Source organism: Centrocercus urophasianus, unplaced genomic scaffold (genome assembly GCF_019232065.1).
Source record: "Centrocercus urophasianus isolate 14NV4802_14NV808 unplaced genomic scaffold, USGS_Curo_1.0 seq_10, whole genome shotgun sequence".
NCBI classification, from domain to species: domain Eukaryota; kingdom Metazoa; phylum Chordata; class Aves; order Galliformes; family Phasianidae; genus Centrocercus; species Centrocercus urophasianus.
The window spans coordinates 33,688,573-33,715,787 of NW_024884142.1; the positions used below are offsets into that span (position 1 = coordinate 33,688,573).

General features: G+C 37.3%; 1 long non-coding RNA gene across 1 annotated transcript; it reads right to left on the reverse strand.

The window, feature by feature from the left end:
* Positions 1-354: 354 nt before the first annotated feature.
* On the reverse strand, positions 355-27,215 carry LOC122162948. The gene is made up of 3 exons (XR_006169753.1): positions 26,861-27,215; positions 5,205-5,281; positions 355-914 (listed from the first exon to the last, which is right to left on the reverse strand). It is a non-coding gene; the product is annotated as an uncharacterized LOC122162948 (long non-coding RNA).

A 27,215-nucleotide genomic window follows, 5' to 3' on the forward strand; every position in this document is an offset into this window, starting at 1 on the left:
ACAGGCCAAGTAAAGACTGCTGTATACTTGTTCTAGCAGATGAGACATCAGGAAGTTTTTGTTTTTGATTTTTTTTTTAAGTGTTTTATTAACACTTTTCAAACTACTTAGAGCTGCTTGATATCAACCGTAACACTTGGGACTGTTTACTGACAGAGAGGATTCATTAAAAAGCTTTAGATCACAGAATGGCCAGGACTGGACTGGACCCCAAGGATTCTGAATCTCCAAACCCCCTGCCACAGGCAGGGCCACTAACCTCCACATTTAATACTAGACCAGGCTACCCAGGGCCCCATCCATTCTGGCCTTGAACACCTTTAGGGATGGGGCATCCACAACCTCTCTGGGCAGATCATTTTCTTATAAAAGTTCTCAGTTGTGTGAGTTAACTAAGTACTAAATGCCTACTCACTAATTAGGTCAAGGCAGGGAAAATATTGTGTACTGTTCCACTAGCCTGATGTTTGCTTTATAAACTTTCTGAAGCTTATCATTAAAAAAGGCTTCGGTGTCACTGAGATGCTAACAGTTAACAGTGCCAAGAGATGATGGGATAAACAACATATTGAAGCATTTTTATTGTCTTATTGATGAAGCTGTTTTGTTCTATTTTCTTATGTGTTCACACATACTGTGTCCTAATCCTCTGATGCCCATTGCCCCCTAAATCGTTGAAGTACTCAGAAATTTTATGACCGGTCTTCCGGCAGGAAGTTGTACACGAACTGAACTTCAGGCATGTGAACCATCCCATTGAAGTTTCGCATTTCAAGTTCATACCCATGTGTCTGTAGGATGATAGTATCTCAGCATCTTCATGCTTCTCAATTAAAGGCTGGTAATTGGAGCCAGCTTCCAGTAGTATGGGCAACATTTCCTTCTGCAGCACTGAGGTCTCAGGATAGGAGCTCCTGTAATAAAAAGAGATAAAAAGGATAGCCCAGGGGAAGTCAGATTTACTGTTTCTGGATGGGCCTATCTCACGTAGCTCAAATCCCAGTGGCCTTACCAGGACTATAGCTTGTGCAAAGTGACGGCAGTGGGCTCTTCTTCTCAGCTTATCTTACTGCAGCAGTAACTACTAATTGTTCCTGTACCCGGAGCTGGCTACAGTCACCATCATTCTTGGCACTGCCATAGTCCAGAAACATAAGTAAGGAGACCAGAGATAAACTGACACCAATGCACAACAAAAAGATCCCGGGTATACCAAACCTCTCAGTGAAGAAACTCATTTCTCCCTTTTGTTCTGGAGCCAAAGAGTACTTGACATCTTTGAGGCCTTTTGAGAGTCTAGTCTTCATGGCCTTTTTCACATATCTGAAGTATAACCACTGGCTTATTTTCATCTCAAAGCAAAACTGAAAATCTATCAGAAGGGAAAACCAATGAAGAAAAAGTAGATGAAAACTCCTGACTACTTGGAAGACGAAATCAGAAAAGTTCCAGGTATTTATGATAAATGAGCTGTTCAAACTATAAGCTATCTCTATGAAGGGAAATGTCTTTGCTCCATTCTCTGTAGTGAGGACATTTGGACTGCATTAAACCACAGAGTGGGAGGGGATTTCAGAAAATTTTCCCTGCCAAAATTGCATGTAAGGCAGTTTAAAAAAAAAAAAAAAAAAAAAAGTCTGATTGTTATAAAGCTTAATGTTATGATGTTTTCAATTAGTTTAAAAGCTTTTTTTATTGATCATTTTTATTATGGTTGTTCAGTAATTTTGTAACTCTTATTTGGAATAAGTCACAGTTTATTTAAAGCATCTTGAACTACATTGCTTTTTTAAGTGTTATCAAGCACAAGTACTGTGCTGGGTCAGTCTATACACTTTTAAGTTCTAGCATTTTTAAATTACTATTTCAGTGTAAATTTTATGTTTGGTTTTTTTTTCATCCATTGGCCATATTTTGTGAGATCTTGTGTAAGGCTTAGCTTCAGTTTATTTGAGGGTGCTATCCTTGTTCATTTGCATTTAAATATTTCACTTCTGGTTAAACATTTTTTGTACTGCCTTGAGCCTAGTTTCTGCATGTTTTCTTTATTTTTCCTATTAAAGATTTTAAAATTCTGAAAACCAGCTGGTGTGCCAAGAAGTTTAGTGCTGTTTGAATGATATCCATGCCACATAAACTTTTAATACACAAGCACAACAGATGAGTTGCAATGGAATACCTATGCTGAAGATCAGCCACAGCTGAAGATTTATATTAATTGAATATAAAATGCTATAACATAATTACCCTAAGTACTTTAAGCTATTAAATATAAGTAACTTGATCTATTTCTAAACTAATTATAAGCTGCAGGGAATGTGAAGGGGAGGGAGGAGGATGTGAAGGAAAACTGGAGAAAGAGAAAGGAAATGGAGAAAAGAATAAATTAAAGATCAAGTGATTTGTATGAAGGGAAACATAACTAGAAAATTACCTGTGAGAACATGAGAGATTGTCTGCTAATTTTCAAATAATAATGGATGTAAATACAATTGTAAATTTTTCTATGTGATACATTTAAGAAAATGAAAGAAACACTTAAAGAATTACCGTAGTGATTAGGGATATCTGTGCTTCACAAAGAAATAGGAAGAGGTAATAAATAGAAGAATGGAATATTTCATTCCTAAAGCTAACACCATATTCTTTTTTCCCTTCTGTCACAAAAATCCTCTCTCTTCTTAACCAGTCCCGAACTCTGACTGACATGTTCCACAGCTATAAAAAAGGACCACACTGTAAGAGAACTGCATCACTAAACAACCTCAGCGTGCATCTGATGTTGTTATGTTGTCCTTAATCAATCCAGAAGAGAGACAACACCAGGAGCCTGAGATCAGTTTACAGTGGTGTCCAATAATTTAGTAGTTATTCAGGTGCATGTCTTTTCCTCTATAAAATCCTTCTTTTCCTTTCTCTCTCTCCTTTTTTTTTTTTTTTTTTTTTTTTTTCTCCTTCCCTTTTTCCCCTTTTCCATAAACCTATCTGATGTTGGCTTCTTGATGCTATTTGTGTTTACAATGTTTTGACAGATGGTGGGCTCAGGGCATATTGCCCTTTCCACACAGAATGCAGGGGGAAAAAAAAAAAAAAAAGAAAAAAAGAAAAAAGCTTTGGATAGCCTTTCTGAACAAACAGGCTTAGCTCAAGTCATTAGAAGTGTAACAACAACAACAACAACAAAAAAAAAAAAAAAAAAAAAAAAAAGGAGAAATAGGACTGTGACTGGAAATGAGGGCCAACCATAAGTTTGTTTTACACTTTAAACTTTTTTAAACTTTAAAAAAGGCAGTTTTACTATGAATCTGTTTCTGAAATTCAGCATAGGAGCAGAAAGGAGACAAAACTGAAGTGAGAACGGATGAACTGCTTAATGCACATTATCTGGCATCATTCCAATAATGTGAAAATCTTGCAATAAAACAAGATATTTGATAACGTAAAAACTCAAATAAGGGACTTAAAACATTTGTGCAGTCCTTGCCACAACTCAGTAATTCTTTGTGTGTGGCATAAGTAGAATAATAATAACAGCAATTTAAAAACGTGGAAATGTAATTCCACAAGAATTGGCTTAAAAATACAAGTTTCCAAAATTGGAAGATAAAGGTTTAAGCAGCACTCAGCTTGGAGAAAGAAAGCTAAGCTTTTAAATTCAGACACTCCTCATTTCTGATTAAATTCTTTAGCACTCTGATTTCCTTTCCCAGAATATGAAATCAGATCACAGAAAGGGGAAAAGGAAAAAAAAGATCCCAGAGAGGAGACCATTACTGACAGAAGCCATGTGTCATTAATTCAGTTATAAATTATTAGCTGAAAGCAGCCTCTCAGCATTTGTATTTGATGAACAAAAATTGATTGCTTCAAGGGCATTTCAATCCTTTTGATGTTACCATCTTTTAGTCCACCACAAATCTGAATCCTTAACAGAATGATTATAGCATTATAGTAATCCTAAGAGCCAATACTAAAGGATTTGGAAGAGCAACTGAGATCAATAGTTTGAAAAAAGCATGTCTTTTTGAGTTGACAGAGCTGTCTAGCCTGATAGTGAACCTGAAAAAAATAAGCGGGAACTAAGTACACAAGCAATCTGCAGACTGAGCTAAACTGTGATGATGAGCCATTTTTCTGAATTGCTGTATACACCAAGAAGCTCCAAATATTTCCATGGGATTTAAGCAAAACTAATGGCAACCAAGAGATATTTTACTAACAATAAAAAAGAAGTTTCTGAAATAAGTTTGAGAGTGTTTTCAGAGCTTTGTGAACTATTCTGGAGGTTGGGACATTCTGTGAGGTCAACATTTGTGTTTTGCATAGACTTTGAGATTATTTGAACTGGGATTTGAGGCAACATTGTCTTAATGATTGTCTTCCTTTTAGTTGCTTTGAAATCTAGAATTCGGGCCATATTCCAACATAGAGATGAAAGTTCAGTCCTCTCAGCAATTGAATTGTGAGATAGAGAGTAGACTGAAGGACCATGCATTCTTACTGTATAATCTCCACCAAATTTTAAAACTGCTTTAAGTATGGAAGAAAGAGGCAATATTTGTGCAAAGTTCAGGTTGTGCCAGGTTGTAAGTAAAGTTTCCCTAGGACAACAAGTGAGAAAAATTAGCTGAAAGCTAATGCCCTCTTCAACAGCTCAAGGATTAGCATAAAATTATAGTTTGAAGGAAGAAAAAGAATAGCATTGCAACAGTAGGGTATTGTTAAGGATCACTGGAATGGAGAGAGGGAAGAAAGAGAAGAAAAAAGCCCTTACGCCAAGACACTGCAAACTGGTATAATGTTTAGCAGATATTTAACAATTCTTTTGGTGTGCTAAACAACAGATTAACTTCATAGCACTCAAGTGAAAATTCAGACAAATTCAGATGCAACACATCTGGAGAGCATCCCATGGCAAATGGTGAATGGCTAAGTAATCTATTTCAATGGCAAGACATGTAGTGATAATTTATTGTTTGTAACAAGGGCTGTGAGCCTACCATTAATTCTAATGCAAAAACTTCTAAAAATTATCTATAGGATAAATGCAGGACTTCCAACAATAACATTTCTGCAGTGAGACTTATGTCATTGTTACATTCTATTGTTAAAAGTTAAAGACATGAAAGTCTTTTTCAAAAGTGTGTTTTTCAATGCTGTACAATCTTGCATATGAAGATTGGTGAAAAAAGTGCAGCACGTACCTTTTACGTTACCGCAGATGATTTTCTTTATGGGCCATAGCTTTTTAGCTTGGTTCATGTTTTCACGTTTCTTACATCTGAAAGAGTGGCACAAATTAAATGCACATTAGAGACACGATTTCAGAACATTGTGTTGAAGCAGGTTTAACCCATTATTTTGAAGCTGTGCATGATAACATGTGATCTTTAAGCTTAACCTTTATCTCAAGCTATTTAAAATGTTTTGTAGCTGTTCTTGTCTAAACGAATAAAGAGAATGATAAGCAGGAACTGGCATAAATAATAGCTGCTTAAAACGGGTAGAGAAATTGATAGCCTTACAAATGGTAGCCACCTGTATGGGGAAACTAAAGAGTGAGCATTCAGTAGAGAAGAATGGCTGGAAATCTGGCAGCAAATTATAGAAATGGAAAGGGTAGAGAGAATTCTTTTTACAATGCTCTGCTAATCATGCAGTGCCACATTCGAGCTGTGAATTTAGATTAAGTATCATTGGTGGTCTGCTGATTTTATCCAGGCAACATACTCCTTCAGTGAGTTACAAGAGTTCATCAAGCTGGCTTGTCTGATGAATACATCAGACTTCATTTTCCCTTTTTATGGGAACGTGAATTGGACTGTGGTCTATATCCTTCTACAACATCACACACTCTCTCTAACAGAACCAGATATTATAAGCATGAAAGAGGACAAGACTCTACTTTTGTCATGGTAAGATCTCATGGAAAAGCCTGCAAGCACTGATGAACTTTTAACAGAGGCTGACAGAGGTAAATGTAATTAGCAGTATACAACTAACCTATGAAAGGCAAGGATACAAGTCACAGCAGCAGATGAGCAAAAGAAAAGGAGACAATAGCTTAACTGTTGTAAATACATCATAGAATGATATGCACGTAGGTCTTGTAGGCAAACTGGAAAAAAAAAAAAAAAAGATGACTTTGTGAGGCCTGAGACAAAAATCTGAGAAAGTGCTTCCAGTAGGGAGAGACAAAAATCCAATGCTGTATCTTATGCCACACTAGTTTCTGGAAGATATCCCACTTACGAGGAAAATTTTCCGAAAATCTGTAGATCATCTTCCACCTGTGACTCACAATCACACAAACAAAGGCATCTTCTGCAACACAACCAGGGCTTTGAATGATGCAGAACTTCTTTCATTGGCTGCACGTCACAGGTCACAAAATTCTCATCATCCTCAAAGCAGATATTTTTTCTCTTAGCCCATAAAATTTTCTTGTGTTATGAAATTTATTAAAAGAAACTAGCACGAAGCTACTGTAGAACTGCTTATCCTAAGCAGTTTTTTATTTCTATCTAGCATCAACCAGAACAGGTAGAAAACATCTGTTACTAGGTTTACCCTAATGCTTAGGAAAAAATGTAGCATAGAACCATTACAGAAAAAATTCTACGCCTCTCCTTTTTAAGATCTGACACATTCATCTCATTCTATAATTCTGTAAGAAACTTGTGGACATATTTCTATAGATTACTGCTGGGCTGGATTTGAAATTTGCATGTACCTGTCTCAAATTATTGATATGGCTCTTCGCAGTTGCTTGGTCAAATATATATTCTGTAACAAGATTAGCATTTTAGCCAAAGTTGCTTTACTGCAAAATATAAAAATAGCAAAGCAATTTATATCCTTTCTATCTATCTACATGATTTTTCCTCTTTGTACAGAGGGTAGATTCCAAAGGTCTTAATAACACTGGTGGTAGTTTATACATATTTGTTCTACAACTGAATGAAAATAAACAACGAATAAGGAAATGTCATTGCAAATATATATTTTTAAAAGTTGTAGTAAATTAAAAAAAAATCATTAAGAAACTAGTTAGAGCTTGCACAGATGCATTGTAGATACACAATATCTGATTTTACAGCTATGGACCCTTAAAAAGATTTCATCTGGAAAGAACCTCAAGAGGTTATTTGATCCAAACCTGCCACTCTTTACACAAGGCAAGACTGTCTGTTATCAAGACCGGATTGATTGTGTCATCACCATAAATAACTCATTTGGGTTATGCTCTTCATCTGTGATAAGAAAAGGCTCAGATACCTTGTAGGTGAACTGTCAACTATTGCTTCTTCTAGCATCTAAAGGATTTTACTCCCTCAGGGTTTAAGAAGCATTCTCATTCTTGAAGTTGCACCATCAACTTCTCAGTCCTTTATAGCTCACTATAGCACTCTTCCTATGTTACAAGCTTTTACTTGTTCCTTACTTGCACACATAATGAGAGCACAAAACTTACTCTTGTTGCATTCAACAGCAATCAGATAACTGCTCACCTATGGATGAGGTTTGCTGGATAATACTAAGCATCTACTTTGCACAGGTATTTTACAGATGTTATTTGTACAGTGGTTTATTTATGAGGATTGTTAGACAAAAGACATCAGGTTTGTCTTTAAAAAATTAAACAGAATTGTAAAATTTTAATTCAACAGCAGTTAAAGCTGCATAACATGGGCTCCCAAAAGAGAATAATCTCATTTTAAGAACTATATATCAGATCTCCTGAAGGCTTCCCATTTTCTATCGGTGAATTCAAAGATAATCACAAATATATATTCGGTATGAGAAGGATGCTCTGCATAGTAGATACAGTGATTGAATTTGCCTTTTCAATTATTGTAATCCCACTTGTGGATTATAAACATTTATGATTAACAAATGCAAAAATCTTTCTCATCCTCTACTGATGATGTTTGGAATCAGTTATTAAACCCCAAAGGCATGAATTTGTAATTCTTTCTATTCAGTGTTATTTCACTGCAATTATTCAGGCTGGTTGTTCAAGATATTTATATCTGAATGCATTTAGTCCACACCTGCAGGAGTACCACTAGCATCTTCCTGACATTCTAATGCACTTTTAATAATCACTCAACGTAGTCTCTGCTTGAACCAGTTGTTCTGCCTATGCTAACCAGGAATTTCTCACAGAATGCAGTATCAGTTTACTTAAGATGTACTACTACATTTAACTTGTTAACTAAAAAAAAACAACAAACAAGAACAAGCATGCATTAGTTCTACAAAAATGTAGCACAAGTGCCACAAAATTGAAGCAAGAAATTAATTTAGTGGTGGAACAAACTTATCTATTCTGACGACTTCCAATTGAGAATAACCTCCCTTATTTTATTGATAAAACTAAAGAATCTTCCTGTCTTTTGATTATGAATTCCTTTGTGATGTGTAACTTGACTCTGCTTCTTCTATCTTGCAAGTTTTAACTGTTCTTTCTATACTTCATTAATTCTAGAATGTCATTTTCTTTGTTTAATAATCCTTTCCAGTGTTCTCTTACTTAAACTTTAAAATTCTATAACATTTCTCACATTTTGTCCTTATTTTGAAGACAGGTATTTTTTCAACCAGGATAAGAACATAACTTTCAACTTTGCATAGAATTCCAAGGACAATAAGATCTGGATCCCTTGACTTAAAGTAAATGCAAGCCTTGTCTGTATTCTGCCCTTTTATTTTCCTAGTCCAAATGATACAACTGATTAAATTCACTTAATTTAGTAAGTTCAATAAGGTTTCTAAGTTAAACAAGTAGAATTCAGAAGGTACTAGATATAAAGTTACTTAACCAATTTTAATTCAAAATCTTTCTGCATACACATTATGAGAGGGTCCTTATGAACCACATTATTACTTCATTCAGCATACAAGATGGATAGTATTTACTGGATACATAGTCAATCACAATCATTAATTTTAACCTATTGTTCATGTGAGTGCTCCCATCATTTGTTGGTGTTCACCATCTAAACCTTTCACTGAGTGAAGTCAAATTTCCCTGCAACTTTATTACTTCATTGTGCTCATCACCTAACTTACTGTGGATATCCACACTTTCAGTAATATGCCACAATTCCTTAGTAGTTCAGATTCTGATATCTTAAATTGAATCTACCCATAAACTGTTTAAGAAAGAAGTTATTTGTAATCAAACATACTAAGTGGGTTTAACTGATTGTCTATGGATTTGCTCACAGGAATTCTTTTATAAGGACATGCCAAGCATAGGTTTTCTAAGATAGTATTTAGCTCCTTCAATTAAAAAGGCAGTGATCCTACATGATTCTCTAGATTTTTTTTTTTACTTATTCTGCAAACATGAAGTTTAGTTTCTGTGGCCAGCTCCAGGAGCAAACTGGGTGTAAAATGGACTTAAAGCCAGATAGAAAAAAAGAGTGTTAATTATTGGAACAGGTGATTTTCAATTATTTATTTGGCCATGAAAATATTCCATCTTATGGAATATTTCCAGGTACCCAGTTTGAGGTTTCCACTGGGTAATGGAGTACCCAGGAGTTAGCTGTCACTCTAGTGAAGTGGAAAGTCCCATATGGTTCTATTCCATTGTTTTTAAGCAATGAACATCAGCTTATTCTAGCATGAAAGAATTAGAAATAATTAATTTACTTGTCCAAGATTTACTCTAAGTTGTACAGAGTTATGAGTTATGCAGGAATTTTCAGCAAGCCTAACCTCACTTATTTTTAAGTGGTAGAATCTGCAAATTTCCAATTGTAATGTTTCCAACAAATCGTGCTATTGTGAGGACTAAGTTAATAGTACTTGTCAACAGTATAGAAGGACAAAACAATGTGACCAAGTACTCCCAGAGGGAGAATAACAGTGACGTGTGATATACCAAGGCATAAGACAGCCCTGCAACTCCTAAGGCAGCTGGGGAATGATACCTATACAGACAGGATGACAACAGTTGGCACTGGGGAAACTGAAACTGTGGAGCAACAGAAACATGGAGAGATGAAGAATCTGCAAAAGTAAAGGCCAGCAATTGTTATGCTTTGTTCCAAAGCGCAGTTGGCAAAACTACACAGAGTAAAGATGTTGTGTCCAATTTGGCCTCACTTGCCCTTAACTAACCGCTGCCTTTAACTAACTTTGATGTGGAATAGTCTGAAATACAGCACAGGTTCCCTGCTTTGTAAAAGACATATCTTTATATCTTGTATCAAAAGCAAGGGAGAGTGATTTCTTGACAAGACATATAAAACATAAGCAGACATCTCAATGAAGCATTACAAAACTCAGAACAAAACCATATGCCCACCAAGCTTCTATGTTAATTGATGGCACTATTATTCTCTCCACAGGACAAAAAAGAATTTTTTGAATTTTCTTGTATTTTCTTATTAGTGTTTCCCTTTCCCTTGGGGGGAAGTGGGACTAAGACGATTCTATCTAGATTCTATCTAGATATCTGGAAAAGAAGATCCACATGTCAACTTTTATATATGCTTGAGATCATTCATTACTGACCAGTATAATGAAGTCATCAGCTATTTTGCATTTATGCTTGGATTCTAGTCTATCCAATTTTATTTCTATTTCAAGTATTGTCTCAGTAGAAAACTATGAAGATCTGATAAGAATTGAGCCAAATAAAGCTAGCCAATTCCACATAACACTAGGACAGCATACTGCAGTTTATTTCATTGGAAATTATGGCTCAGTCCCACAAATGGGAAGTGGTCGGGGAAAGATGTCATCACATAAATACAAGATCTTAGAAATACTGACCATGGACTATGAGAAAATTTGCTGTATAAAGCATAATAATGTACCGGAGGACACTTTAAAAAAAGTTTAAATGCAACAAAGAAACTCCAGTCAGAACAATAAAAAAAGGACCTCCTTAGACTTTCAATCTCTTATCTGTTACTTGGCACATGCCATGGGATATGGACTTCTTGCCACACCATTCATGAGGTTAAAATTCACTTCATGCTTACTCCACAGAGGAAGCACCCTTACAAGTTGCCTGTAGGGAACATCCATGTGACTGGCCCCCTTTCTCACTTTACGTAGTGCAAACACATCCCAAGATTTGCTCCCCAGGCTTGTGGCCAAGATAATTCTTTCAAAGCCCTACAGCCAGCTGATTTCAGCATTCTCTTTGTTTGTTGGGGCTCTCAGAGAGATGGAGGAGTAAGAATATGAAGACAGAACCTGGGTCTCCTGTTTTCTGAGTATTGTTTTAATCTATTTATGGGAGCTCAGAACTAATAGATCTCAAAGAACTATGTCTCATTAAAGAAGGTTTTCAAAGCACACTACTCAAAATAATTACAAAATTCAGCAAATCATCAAGAATACATCATACAGCAAGATAATAAAAACACACAAAATAAAATTGTTTTTTAGAAAAAATACATAGAAAATAAGAATAATTGAGAAGTTATTACAAGTTTTAGATGTTAGAAAACACTAACAGGTGGCCAGTCTGTTAGGGATAAATCTTGCCTAAGCCTTAGATGTTAAGCTGCAAAGAAATCGAGGTCTCATTGCATTTGCAGATGGGAACCTTGGCATGAATATCAGTTCAATGACAGATGAAAGCTGCCTCATGGCAGAGTCATCTTTTATTACCTACTCACCAACATTAAGCAGCACTTGTATAAATAAGGCAAACGAATGCACTTAAAGTCTCTGGGTGCACTAGATCTAACTTTTGATGCTTGCACTTCCTTGTTACCTAAATGAGTCTGTTATTATTCTGTGGTCAATTTCAGCTTTGTGACTTTGAAGAATTCAGTGACTACATCTTTGACTCTTGTTCCTTGAAATCTGTTTCTCACCCAAGATTGTCTGGAGGCCTTCACTTATAAATTTTAGACCTTTAGTATTCTAGGTGTACTCTTCCAGTTTATTCCTGGAACTAGTCTTTTTACTCTATAAGCAATATTCCCAACCTTAGTCCTGGAACTACTAAAAGATTTAGAGCTGAAAAAAAATAATAATAATAATAATCCAGGAGATTTAGTTAATCTAGTTCCATATTTTCAACTCTAACTACTTAAAGTTATCTTTTATCTGTGTTATGCAAAAGGAATGTAATTTGAGATAATTCACTTTGGCGAACAAAGAATATTTTTCCACAATATTTTGCTTTATCCACCCTACTGAAAAGAGAATAAACATTAGCACCCAACCCTGAGAACTGCTAGTATTTGCATCTACAAAAACCCTGCATACTAGGTGCTTCAAAACAGGGAATATTGGCAGATGTCCTTTAGGAAGGTAGAAGAAGCTGACAAAATCTGGGAACTGATGTCTCCATCAAAGGGTGTGAATAAACAAGTAAACAAGCTAGTGGACTCAAAAGAAATGTTTGCCAAAAATCTTCAGAGAGAACAAACACTGATGATGTATTCCCATTGATAGTATTAGTATTCTTACAAGAGAAGCAACCTTATTTACATTGCATTGAATATTTTGAAATTTTGCTTTCAAAGTTGTATCCTTTTGAATCAAACAAGGCCAGAATTCATTGTGGATGGAATCCTGACTTTCATTTTTTCCCCAGTGCTTTCCAACTATTCTAGTCAAAGAAGAATATCTTTCCTTATTTCTGATGACAATAAGTCAAACGAGATTGCATTAGATATAGTAACAACTTTATCATCAGCTACTTGTTTAAGTCACCAGGACGCAAATGCTTCTTGTAAGATCATCCTACACAATTATACTAGTAGTGAATGTGCTGCACTTTACTAAAAAAGTGGAAAGAGAAATCATTTTCCTGGATACTGTTATTTTAGAACCATACTTTAAAATTATTTAATTTGTTAAAAAAAAAAAAAAAAACAAAAAAAAAAAAACAGGGGTGCCCAGAAATGAACTGTACAAAATTAATATAAATTTAACAAAGTGTTCCTTCCATACGTTTGGTTTGAAACTCATTATTTATTACAAAAGTAGAAGTAGAACTAAGTAGTAAAAGGGAAACCTGGCCTTCCTTGAATGTACTAAAAGAGTAATTTAAGTTACAAAAGTAAAGTCACTTTTGAATTGAATATGGCTTAACATAAATAGCATAAAACAAACAGACAGAACTCTTGCCTTGATGCCCAGGGGTTTCAGAGAAGCATGAAGTTAAGCTTTTGACAAACCTAAAATATCTAGACAATTTATAAAACATAAATAGAATTTTAGACAACATTAAGGCTGTAATTGTATCTCTAGTTATGATCAACTTGCACTGAGTTGTCTCATTGCCCTTTTAAGAAAAATAAAAATCTGTTGTTATGATTTAATAAGAAACTATTCTTTCATACTAACATATTTTTAGGAAGTTTTTGTCACAGAGAAAAACTTAACTTTTCATTAGATCTGAAAGCAATTTATGTTCCTCAAACAATCTTTTTAATTCCTTCAAAGGAATTATCTACATAAGAAACTCATTGAAATTCAAGGCTCTGCCAGCTAATTCTGTTCAGCCCAAATTCATTAACTCCCCCCCAGATAATTTTTTTTTCGTCTCACATAAAACCTAAATGCACCTGTCGGTATCACAGAGATGGTGAAAGGAAGTATGTCAGTTTGTGGGTGCAGTAAGAGGCTTCATCCTGAAGCAGACAGGTGCAGAACCATGCACTTTAGCATCACTGCTCCCCTAATAGCACTGCTGATGGTGTCAACCTCTGTCCAAGGTGCTTGCTCCTTGCACCACTGCCACCTCTCCTCCCTGGCACTGTAGCTCTAGGTCTTTGCACAGTCAACCAGATTAAGGACCAGATCCAGGATAATATAGCACTAGAAGGCTGGCCAATCAGAGCACTGGTCTGCTTACCCTCTGGGGAGCTGACAGGTGCTTATCATTATTCTTAATAACATCAGCCTTGTGACTGGTTGAGGATGCAAATGATCAAGACACAAAGGGGAAAACCCCTTCCTAATTAGATTAATTGCTGACATTTGAGATAGGAGCATTTGAGATAAGAGCAAAGGTGAAAAAAATAACCTTGTTTTTCATTTTGTTTATGAAAAAATTCTGCTAATCCTAATTTCTTCATTGAGGTCATTACCAAGTGATAAGAACAAAACAAATTTTAAGAAAAAAGTGCAGTTCCAATTTAGATTTTCCACTCCCTTGCATGTGAGGAGCTTTTTGAATTGAAACTAAAAATCTCCAATAGCACAAGGAGATAAAAGCCAGACACAAATCATGGTATGAATAAATTTTCAACATTTTTTTTTTTTTTACAAGTATAGACACAACATGTGAAAAATTATCTTGAGATGTAAAATAATAATTGGTCTACATAAAAACACAGTGATAAGAAACAGATGTTCAATCAATGAACCAATCTTGAAGCATTCTATACAAAAATTATATTGTCAATTTAAAAATTTAAATTTTTGCTTTTCTTTAAGTTCTGAGGGCTCTAGAATATTTGAGGAAGGATAAGTTGTTTTCAGAAGTCCTTTATCAGATTATCCACTGCTTAATATTTAGGCTGTTCTTAAGAGAATAAACTATAAAAAGTAGCTGTGGAGCCATGGTGAGGTTTATGGCCTTATTCAAAAGGCTGGACTAGATCATTACTTGGTCCATAGCCTTACAAGGGGGAAAAAAAAATGTGTTAGAATCTCAGCCAAGCTGTTGGAATTCCCTTTTCAAACAGATGAGTTTAATACCCATGCACTGATTCTCAAAACTATTATTCCTTACTTCAAGGACACAGGGAAATTTGAAACAAATGTAGAAACAATAATTACAGAAACTATCTACTAGCCAGCTGGAAAGGAAATGTGAAGCACTCCTATATGCAGAACATGCTGCTACTACTTCTTTTCCCAAAATTAAAAGGAAAGCCAATAGAAAGCATATTAGCAAAGCCAAACCTTCATTACCAAGTCCATAAGTGACAACATGTCTGAAAGGAAAACAGATCTTGGCAAGGGGGCTGACATAAGACCATTTTGAGTATTATTACTTAAAATATTTAATGCAAAATAAACAAAAGAAAAAAAGGGTTTATTACAAGCTTCAGTTTGTATGTGTAGCCCTTTTTCTGGCTATCTACACCTATGAAATTCCTGAAAACTAGTTTAAAAGGATTGCAGTACTTTGGACTGGAAATGTGAAATATTATTAATAGACTAGTTTCCATAACAAAGATTTAATGGATGTTCAAGATCAATTACATATACAGTATGGGCTTCTTTTTTTTATTAGCTACTGTACAGAAGAAGCTAGAGAGGGACATTTCATCTTTTCTGTTTACCTAAATGGAACTTCCTCTTATGCATGTCAGAAAATGACACCATACATTTTAGAAAACACCTTGCAACATGCAAGATCTTCCATCAGCATCATATTCTGAGTATGGCAGTTAGAGATCTGGTGTAATTCAACCAAAGAAATGCAGAAGTTTGCGCTGATATTTAGAAATACGATACTTACCTCACTTATGCTGACATATTTGTTTTGATAGGAAAACTGTAGGGGAGGGAGGCTCTTTAATGGTTATAAACTAGAGTTAATTAATTTAGGAGCACGAGCAAAGTGCCCCAAGCTAAGCTACTCTGCAAACACCGATCTCAGCCCACAGGAAAAATAATAATAATAATAAAAATGTCATTCAAAGCAACTCACATCCATAGACAGGATGTCCTTTGTAACTAGCCTTTAACATTGCCAATCTGAGTGTTTGGTTCAGGGATCCTCTCTTGTAAGGTCTACTGTACAACTGCAATAGTTTATCAGAGATGATAAATCACTTCAAAAGATGTTGATTTTTTTTAACTCAAGAAGGAAGCAAAAAAGCAAACATTGCACTCTGCAAATTGGGTTCTGCAAGAAATTCTTGTGCTTTGAAACCCAAGGAATGTGTTCCATTTCAAAAACAGGAAATGTATACTTTGTTCTGGGCTTGAGTCTGAGGACCACAGAACTTAAAGGTGCTAAGAACATTCTACGCTAAGAGCTGTCAAGGGAGAATGTTCTAGTTACAATACAGCTTTTGGAGAAAATCAGGCTAGTTCTGTCCTGCATTTTCTTTACACATTAAGCACTTAAAAGGGGGTTTCCTCTTGCTTTCTACCAGTGAGAATTTTTTTCAGAAGTGACACCAGGCCATCACACCACATGGTGTGGAGAATCGGTTTGGGGAGTGTGAATGCTGCTGTTGCCAGCAGTCCATGGTGCTGATGGAGAGATTTATATTTGAATATGGACAGTGTCCTCAGCCTGCAGCTGGAATGGATTATTTCCAACATTTTTTGAAAGGTCACTTGGTGCATTTCTGTGTCAGCATTGTCAAGGATTTATGGACAGCAAGAAAAGGTCAATAATGCACACAGAACGGCCTGCCAAAATGAGTTGTGATCTACTAGTGGGTTGTTGTTCTACAAAGTTCTACTAAACTAGAGTTAACGTATAGAAAAATCACGTGTTATTTTACCATGCTGTGTGGCAATTGCTCAGCAAAGCTCCGGTCTCCCACAGAGCTATGAAGAAAAAAGGTGATATTAAAAGTCACAGTAGGGAAAGATTTAGCGTACATCATCTTCATAGTCTATTTTTTTCTCCTGTGCTTCTCCATGCTAATGTAAGATTCACTGGATTTTCATGGTTGTCCAGGGTACACATACTAAACTGAGCTAATCAGGTATATTTGTCATTTTATGTTTTTGTACTTTGGGATGCTTAACTGTGCAATATTTTCATTTAGAAAGAGGATGCCACCTATCTTTCAGCACATTAAAAAAAGTGTTATGGGTTGCCATCATGAGATTTTTTTTTAAAACTCAGTACATCCCATTTTACAACAGTAACTGACAATGGCTGCACATGAGAAACAGTGCACAGATAACCTTCCCACCATACAGATTGCATCCAGACCATCAAATATATTAGCAATTGACTGACCTACCCTTCATTTATTTGGACCCATTTAGCTTTTGGCTCACAGTCAGAATCTACAGCTCTAGTAAGTACAGAAGAGGAGGATCTTCAGAGTCATCTGTCAACACCCAGAGTAACCCACAGAGCACAGACCCAGAACAGCAACATTCATGAGACATTGCTATTGCTGCCATGCTAGTGGTAGCACCATTCTCACAAGTGCTGTAAAAAAAAAAAAAAAAAAAAAAAAAGGAAACATCAGCCCCCAAAGCAAAGACATGTGATGAGCACATAGCTACTCCCAACACACGGTCCCTTCATGTCTTGGCACAACTACCTCCTCCTAAGTTGTCATTTCCCCCTGTGAGTAGAGACAAAACCCAGATTCCTCTGTAACCCAGCCAAAAGATCCCATGGAAAACAACCAAGTATTGTTCTTTGTAGAATCCTTCACTCTTTCTTCAGGCATTTGACTGTCTTCCTCTTCAGACTTTTCCTGCTTCTCCCCACACCATCATGAAGAGCGCTCTGCCCTTTTCTTCAAAGTAACAAGCTGATTTCAGCATCCTTATAATGTTTTGTGTCAGACGAAGACCTCTCCCTTGGTCTGCTTCTATTTTATTCTGTTACTACATAGATAACAGAAATACACCAAAACAGAAATACTAATAGAATCACTGAATAGCTTATTTTGGAAGGAACCTTAAAGATCGTCTAAGCATAGGCAGCCTGATCTAGTGAGTGTCAACCCTTCCCATGGCAGGGGGTTGGAACTGGATGATCTTTAATGTCTTAAGATTAAAGATGGGTTTTTTCATTCCATATCCTCAATGACTTATTTTTACCCATTTTTATATTCTACAGACTTATCAAGGAAGTGAAAATAAACTCTGGATGAGCAACGAGAAATATCCCACTTTGCTTTCATACTTCAGTTATCATCTGTACTGTCCCTCTAGCATATTACAAATGCCCCTCGAAATATTACAAACCACCTTGAAAAAGTCACAAAGTGAATATGCACTATATACCAAAAACAGACAGCCATGATTTCTTTAGATTTTGAGACAGTAAGTCTGAGTCTAGAGTGAGCATTTCTGTCTCAGAAGTGACTGAAGACATTGTTTTGAACGGTCAGAAAAGAAATCACCTGGGTCATGCTGTTCACTATGTCCAATTAGGTATGTTTTACCTAACATTAGCGTATAATCAGTGAATATTAAGATGTTATAATTACAAAATAAACAAGAGAGTTGGGCAAAGCAGATTATAATAACCCAAAGAGAATAGATAGGATGCTTACCCATATCCCGGGCTCACATATAAAACTCCAGCAGAGAGGATCTCTAGAAGAAATCCTTCCCCACTGGCAGTCAGCTCTTAAATGGCTCTAGGAGAGATGGAGCCAGGCTCCAGCCCTTCCAGCAGCACAGGTGAATTGCCTTCACCTATGCTACTGTGGTTGACTCATTGCTCGTCTCAGGTGATCAATCAGAGGTTCAGGCCATGATTCAGCAGTTCCCATACACTTACAAGTACAGTAAGGAGACTCACTGTGGTATTGCTGTGGTTGTGCATCAAGCAACAGCAAAACAAAGAAAATAACCATAGAGGAAACAGTTTACTTTAAATCTCAACATAGTACTTCATTTTTAGTTCTTGTTCATCACTGGGATTCATTCCACTTTTAATGAAACAGAATTTCTCAGTCATATCTCCACATTACATTTCCATTTTTCATTAAAGTTGAGCCAGAAAAGCACTTAAGCACATGCTTAAAACTTCAAAATACATTCTGAATGTATTGCCTAATTCCAGTGGTATTTTTGTTCGCTGGGGGTCTTCACAAGTTCAGACTAATACTAGAAATTGGCTTTGATTTAGATAAAAGCATTCTTGTCCTAAATGAGGTCAAATACAATGAGGCCAAAATGCGAAACCTTCACATATGCTGGAGAAGACAGACACTATCATTCTTCCCTACACTCATGCAATTAAAACGTTGACCGGTTAGAAACAATATGAAGAAAAATAACTGTATCCTCTAGATTTCAAGCTGCAGACAGCTGTCTCACTTGCTGGGCAATGGGCAAAGACAAATCAGATGTTACCACCAAGGGCAATAACTACTTTCAGCAGGGTAAGTTTGCTTTCCAAAATAAGCCTATTAGACCCTGAAATAGGCAGTCTAGCAGTCCTCTTATCCATTTTCTTAGAACAGCTCTGAGTCTATATTGTCATTACTGGCTTTCTTTAACCAAAGAATGAGCATTCTAAACTGCAGGATGCCCTATGCCTTGACACAAAACTGCAGGATTTTCCAAGCATTTCACAAAACACTGATCCAATTCTTAATCCAGTTTCAAAATAGTATTTTCTTCAGTAGTCTTTATAGGAAAACAGGAGCAGTCTATTTTAATACAAAGTAACTCAGACCTTTAAAGGGATTCAAGCTGCTCTTTATGTCTTCCAGAAAGCCCTGCTCTGAATCACATGCTCCCTCGTCTGCTCCTTATTCTCACCTATTCTCCTTCTTTCACCTGGGGAGTTAGGTAATGTCTGGCTCAAATACAGTAGGGCCTCCTCCTCTTTTAAAGGGCCATCCTATTCTAGAACAACATTGTTTATGGATTCCATATGGTCTATCATTAGTGTTATCCTAGATTCTCTGTCTCTCACTTTCCTCTTGTGCAATAAAAGAGATGAAGTAATACACTGTAAAAGAATGTGTTTGCAAGATAGAATGGACATCTGCCTCTCTCCTTTGGAGACTGCTGTGAGAATACAGTTGCTACCTATTTTGCCAATTTGACCCCAACATGTCGAGGGCCTCTCTAGAGCAATTGTGCATGAACACATCAAACTGTTCATGAGCAATAGCTTCGCATCTGAGATGGCCATTGATTTTAGGTTTTTGTACTGTTACTGGCACACTATGTCTTAAAGCTCAGCCAATTATTGCATTGCAACAAAAGATATTAAGCACCTTATACGGAAGCTGTGACCTGATCTTTCTGGAACTGCTTTTTTGTTTTTTTTTTCCCCCATTCTTCCTGTGTGCCAGCAAGTCCTGCACATGTGGGCAGGGCAAGGAATAAGTCATGTTTCTGCTTATAGAATTGAAGACAAAATTTTCATACATCTATAAGGAAAATAAAATAAAATAAATAATAAATAAAATAAATAATAAACTCAACCACCTAACTTGCTTCAGATCTGTCTTTCACTGCTTAAAAATTAGTAAGAATAATTTCATACTTAAAATCACCTGCTATTTATGACAACTTTACAACATATTAAGAATCAGTGACTGCAGTAGATATAATTTAATTGTTGAAAAAGTTAATTTTGCTGTTTCTTTTGTTTTTACACCACCTTATATCAGGAATTTCTTTGTTTGATTTTCTTCACTCAGTTTGCTGTAATAACATGCAGAGGTGGATGGCTTTTGATTATAATGGAGGCAGCCTCCCATCTACGCTGGTGCAACTAAGAATTGGGAACAAGGGCTGCAAAACTGGTCTTTAACTTGTTCCTTTTCAATCTTAACAGTATTTGGAAGTCTGTTCATTTGTTTCATTTTGTCATCTTCTAGTTGTAAGGTCATTGTTAAAAAAATGGACAGTATGTCATCATCACAAAGGAAGTTATGTATAAAATATAAATAATTATAGAATCGTGGTTTGGAAAGGTTTGGGTTTGGAAGGGATCTTTGGCATCACCTAGTTCCAAGCCCCCTGCTATAGGCAGGGACATCTCCCACTAGATCAAATTGCTCAAAGCCTTATCCAGCCTGGCCTTGAATGTCTCCAGGGTGGGGGCATTCACAGTGTCTTAGGGCAACCTATTCCAGAGTCTTAACACCCACAAAGTAAAGAATTTCTGCCTAATATCTAGTCTAAACCTATCTTCTTCCAGTTTAAAGCCAGTTCCCCTCATCTTGTTGTTACCTGCACTAATAAAAAGTCCCTCTCCAGCTTTCCTGTAGGTCCTCTTCAGATACTGCCTTGTGGTCCCCCTGGTTCCTTTTCTTTTGCAGGCCAAAGAGTCCCAGCTCTCTCAGCCTATCCTTATAGGGGAGGTGACTTAAACCCTCTAATCATATCTGTGGCTCTCCTCTGGGCCTTCTCCAACATCTCAATGTCCTTCTCATGTTATGGGGTTCAGAATTAGACACAGTATTCCAGGTGGAGTCTCACAAGAGCGGAGTAGAGGGGCAGAATCACTTCTTTTGACTTACTGGTCATGCTTCTCTTGATGCAACGACCCAGGATATGGTTGGCCTTCTGGACTGCTAGCACACACTGCTGAATAATGTTGAGTCTTTCATGAACCAGCATTCTTAAATTCTTCTCCTCAGGGATGCTCTCAAGCCATCCTCTGCACAGCCTGTATTTGTGCTTGAGATTTTCCCAACTCAGGTGCAGGACCCTGAATCACAGAATGGCCTGGGTTGGAAGGGACCTCAAGGATCATGAATCTCCAACCCCCTGTCACAGGCAGGGCCACCAACCTCCACAGCTAATACTAGACCAGGCAGCCCAGGGCCCCATCCAGTCTGGCCTTGAACACCACTAGGGATGGGACATCTGCAACCTCTCTGGGCAGCCTGTTCCACCATCTCACCACTCTCTCTCTAAAGAACTTCCTCCTGACATCCAACTGAAATCTTCCCTCCCTCAACTTAAAACCACTTCCCCTTGTCCTGCTGTTATCTACCCTTTTCAGAGAGTTGACTCCCCTCCTGTTTATATGTTCCCTTTAGGTACTGAAAGGCTGCAATTAGGTCCCCTGCGGCCTTCTTTTCTCCAGGCTGAACAAGCCCAGCTCCCTCAGCCTGTCCTCATAGGGGAAGTGCTCCAGTCTTCTGATCATCTTTGTGGCTCTCCTCTGGACCCTCTCCAACAGCTCCCTGTCTTTTTTGTATTCAGGCTCCAGACCTGGACACGGTACTCCATATGGGGCCTTACAAGAGCAGAGTAGACAGGAACAATCATCTCCCTGTCTCTGCTGCCCACCCCTCTTCTGATGGAGCCCAGGATATCATTTGCTTTCCAAGCTGCAAGAGCACACTGCTGGCTCATGTTAAGTTTTTCATCCATCAGGACACCCAGGTTCTTCTCTGCAGGGCTGCCATCAAGGTCTGCTCCTTCCAATCTGTATAGATACCTGGGATTTCTCTGGCCCAAGTGCAAAATCTTGCAAAATTTTCAAAAGTTATCATTAACGCATTCCAGAAATCTCTTTTATTGCTGTAGCTCTGTTTTGTCCTTCCAACAGACATCAAGGTAGTTGAAGTTCTCCATGAGGACCATATTCAGTGAACAAGAAGCTGTTTCTGTCTCTTTATAAAGGGCCTTATCCACTCAGTCTTCCTGATGGGGTAGCCTGCAGCAGACCCTCCCTATGATATCTCCCTCCCCTACCTTCTCTTTAAGCCAATCCATAAGCTTTCTGTCAGCTCCTCATCCATCCACAGGTGCAGCTCTATGGACTCCAGCTGATTGCTAATGTAGAGGTCAACACAGTCTCCCTTTTCCCTGCCTGTCTTTCATGAAGAGTTTATACCCATCTACTCCTACATTCCATACACGAGAGCCATCCTACAATGTTCCACCAGCCATGAGAGACATCCCATCACCTCTCAATAATCCAAAGCATCTATCTCTCTGGATTATTTGAGAATAGCCTTTTATTAATAAAGAGATAAACAATATGCCTTAACAGAACCTGCAGCATAGGCTCTGACTGAAAGAGAAATTATTATTTATCTTCTCTTTATTTCATAAGTAATCAGACTTGAATGCTGGTCTCCTTTTGCTACTTCCCAGACATGAAACAAAGATGATAAAAATGCTGAATCTGTTATTTCTTCCTTTCTGAAGACCTGGTGTTTCACTTGTTGCTCAGAGAAACACAATTGGTAGAGTCAGTGAAATATTTTGGGAGTGAAGCATGGAGTGGTGTGTACAGGTGTTACAGCACTAAAATTACTTATCCCGTGCAAGAGATAGCCAATCAGCCAATACAAATAGACAAAAGCATACAAAGTACCAGCAAGCCCACTAAATCTTTCTTTTTAAAGTTAAAGGAAGACAGGTATCTGCCTTGCTTCCAACTTCACTTCATGATCTTGTGTCTATCCTTCTACACACAGTCTTCAGCTAGAAATATACTTATTTTGTAATTCTTCATGCCACATTTTTAATTACAAGGTCCATTTATTTTCCCTCTGACTTTTGAAATCTTACAATCTGTATTTAACTACAGGGTCAGAAAAAAAAATCATAAATTAAAATCCATGCAATACATGGCAGAACCATCAAGCTGCTTCAAACTAGCCAACACAGTGACAAATACGGCAGCCAAAGAACCCATACCCATTCTGCAAGAGTTGGAGGTGCAAAAGAGGCAAAGCAGGAAGCCCTTAAGCCCTAAAGAAAAAGCACAAGAGCTGTATGTAGAATACAGTGCATTGGAATAAACACTGAAGATCTTAACTCAGACACACTCACATAATCATTGCAAAACTTTGGGTCACCTCAGGTGCTTGTTATTATTTTGATATTATTGTCTCTGACAGAAGTGAATGCAAAATGTTTGAAAACCCACGTGTATAATGTACATACACTGAAATATAGCTGAACATCTATGCTTGCAAGGATCTGCTCATCATTACTTTGGGACTGATTTTTGGACACTCCTTTATACACGGCTTCATTTAAGCTAGATACTGGTAAGCATCTCTTTTCTCTAGTGTACACAGTGCAGTGTAATTTATAGTATCATGCAGATGTTGGATCATTTGAATCTCCATTCTGTTGCACATAATTTATATTGTCTGTGGCAAATAAAATGATAAGTACAAACCATATTGAATTCATCACTGTGAATTTGCATGCTTTCTCCTTGTTCTTCTTCACCTCACGGTATTTGTGCTTGCTCTTTTTTGGTAGTAACGCCTGATATCACAGTGAATATCCTCTACAGTTTTGTTTAGATATTAAAACTAGATGTTCCATTCAAATTATGTTTCTACATACACTATTACCCCAAACAACACTGAAATAATCTGCTGATCTGAAAGAGTATAGTAAAAGTAAGGGAAGTGATAATAAGGCACATAAAATATTTTCTCTTGTTCGCAGTCCTGACACAGATGATTTCTTTTAAAAAGATGAATCAATTTAAAATTCATATTAATCCTTTTTGTTTGTTTGTTTGTTTGTTTTTGTCTGCAACACTTTTATTTGGATCTTCTTTGAAAACATTTTCACATGAGCTCTGGTACAAGGTAAAGGACAGCTTAGCATATGCACAGAGCCAGATTCTTATCCTTTGGGGTTCTTAGAACAAAAGATCCTCAAAATGTTTCATCATGTTGACAAATTATTCTCTGGCATTTAAAAATGGAAATACAGTAGATATTTATTTATTTTCTAATCACTTTTTCATTACTTTCTGATCAAACATCGGGAAATGTTTAAAGTAATTTCTAATGTTATATGGATATCTGCATTTTGCTACTGTTAGTGAAGCCATTATCTATTCATGCACAGTCTAATAAAATAAATAAACAACTACCGAGACAGAATTCAGTGTTACTGCTTGAAAAAAACGAAAACATTAACAAGATCATAATGAAAAACTTCTTTTGCTAGATTACAGCTTATGAAAAAGTCAGGTGAAGAAATGTCTGTTTAAAGAACAGAAGAAAAGAGAACCTCAAACCTTTTTAAATTCTGATCAGAAAAAAAAAATTGATACAGTATGTTAATCAAACATTATTTATTAATATGCAGGATCTGTGATGCACTAACATGGGAGTTGAGGCAGTTGTTCAAGCAACTGAAGTCTCTACAAATCTCCCTTTCCCAGAAGGATGAGGCCAGGCAGGAGTGTTAAATGTGTGCTCAGCTGCCATCTCCAAGAAGTCTCTAAAGCAAACACCAAAACTCCTTGGTGAAGGCAATTGCAGCCTCAATACTATCAACTGACACTTGTGTGCAGTGACCCTCTCAGGTCTCAGAAATGGTCTTTTCAGATTCCAGGTCTTGTGGTATTGATTTCAATCAACAGCTTTTCCTAAGAGCCCCATTTCAAAACAGTTCTGTCAGAATTTCTGTTGTCTATGCCAAGTTTTATCTCAGGGTTTTCATTCATATTTGATATCACTCAGCTATATAACAGGAGAGTGTTTTCTGTGTGCACTTGTTTCCCTACACGTTTTTTTTTAATTGTGTTTGTTTCAGGAGTAAATCTCCCTGTTTACTTACACTTTCTCTTACCTATTGATGGAGGCATGTAGAGCCTCTTCAAGCATTCTTTTAAAAATGATTTTACATTTTTGTTCATGCTTTAGTGAGAAGAAAGTACTGGCTTCATTAGAGCCAGCATTTTACCCCTTGCCTTTGCACACTGGAGGTAGCCCTCAATAGGCCATCTTATTGTTCCAGGGCCCCTGCTCCCCTTGCATCTACCTCAGCATCAGCAACTGCAGGAGTGCATGGGGTAGAAAGCAAGAAGCCATGCAGCAGGTTGCACCTCACCCCTTGTCTCCACGGCACAGCATAAAGCCTGTGCAGAGAGAGGCAGCAGGCCAAGTCACCTCAGGCGTCTGCACTGCCTAATCCCTGTAGCTCTTGGCATAAATGAGAGCAGTCAAAAGGGTTTTTTGATGGTTAAGAAGGGGGAAAGGGTGGTTTCAGACAGTAAAATGTTTCAACGTTTTTCTTTTTTCTGTTGTGTTTTGTTGTTTCTTTTTTTAAATGAAGAAAGCTATCAGGAAATCCTCAGCAGAAACTGAGAATGGGTTCCTGATGGCTGGATGGATTTTGCCAAAATCCATTTTAAGGTTTACTTTGAGTAAGCTCAAATCAGGTTGCCATATGGAATTACTCCATGCAGCAGCCTGACCCAGAGCAAGGCTGAACAAAGCTTAGATTATTTACTAAACTCCTAAACCACTGGCTGTTTTGCATCTCTCCCACACTGAATCTAATTCCATAAGTAAATAAGCATGCATTAAGTTAAAAAAACACATTAACAAATAGGCCAAATAGTCCTACACAAGGTAGGCTATTGATGATACACAAAGCACAACAAAGCGCAACCGTGGGTCAGCATTCATGCCTCAGACTGTCTCAAAGCTTTCTGGCACCTGCACTTCAGCATGTTTACTGCTGTAGCCAGGAAGATTGATCACAGGAAGCCAAAGCTGTTCAGTTATAAAAATAAGAATCAGCTGTTTTCTATGAGCAGACTGTCAGATAACCAGCCTAATGAAACCGTGGGCATTTCTCTTGAGCTCAAGAAATATTCATGTTGGAGAGGATACTGGAGCCATTCTAATACTTTGCAGTTGTTCTGGAGGTTAAATAGAAAGCGGCACAGAAGAAAGGATCTGCCTTTGTGATTAAAGAAAAGGCAGAAACATAACATCAAAATGCACAGCTTTGCCCTTGACTAAAATAGTCATAACACTAATGCTGTATTTTTCACCTCGCTGATGCATTCCAAATTAAAAACACATAGGATACCTCTCACAGGCATTTGTAAAAAAAAATAAAAAATGCCACAACTGTCTTGCAGAGAACCCAGACAGACGAGACATGGTCCTGCTTTTGTAAAAATAATTCATAACTTGATGAAATGTCTTGTGCCAGAATCAGATATAGGAAGCTTCAAATGAAAAATAGATTTGATTCGTGTAATGACTACATAAGAAGTTTTCAGTTTCAGCCCTCCCTGCCCTGGGCACCAAATGGACATGAAGGTGAAAGGAAAGCAGCAAAAGGCTCAGCACACACAAATACTGCTGTCCTTCTATAGGGCACATTGCCAACCAGGAAAACACTGGCCCTCATGGATAGGATTTTGGCTGGCTTGTACACTCAAACATGGTGCCACCAGTTGCCCCACTGTCAGTGCCCAAGCACACTTTGGTACAAAACTCACCTTGTCTGTCTGCATACAAGCAGGACTCCACTGGACAAGCATTCACTCTGTTATGATGAAAATAGTCCATTGGACCTTCACTCCATTTTCCAGACAAAAAGTGTCAAAGTGCCATTGTGGGAGACAAAGCATAGTGTCACATCTTCTGCTGCCTCCTTCCTTATATTTATCATTTGCAAAAATAATAGTGCAGGAGAAAGGCAGCAGCCTGACCTGCTATACTCTGCTGTACCTCACAGAATCAACCATGCTAATGTAAATAAATGACTTTGAATTGCAGTGAGATGCTCACCACTGTTCCAGACCCTTTGCATTGCTCTCTGCATGCCAGGAGGGCAACCGGTTTATAACCACC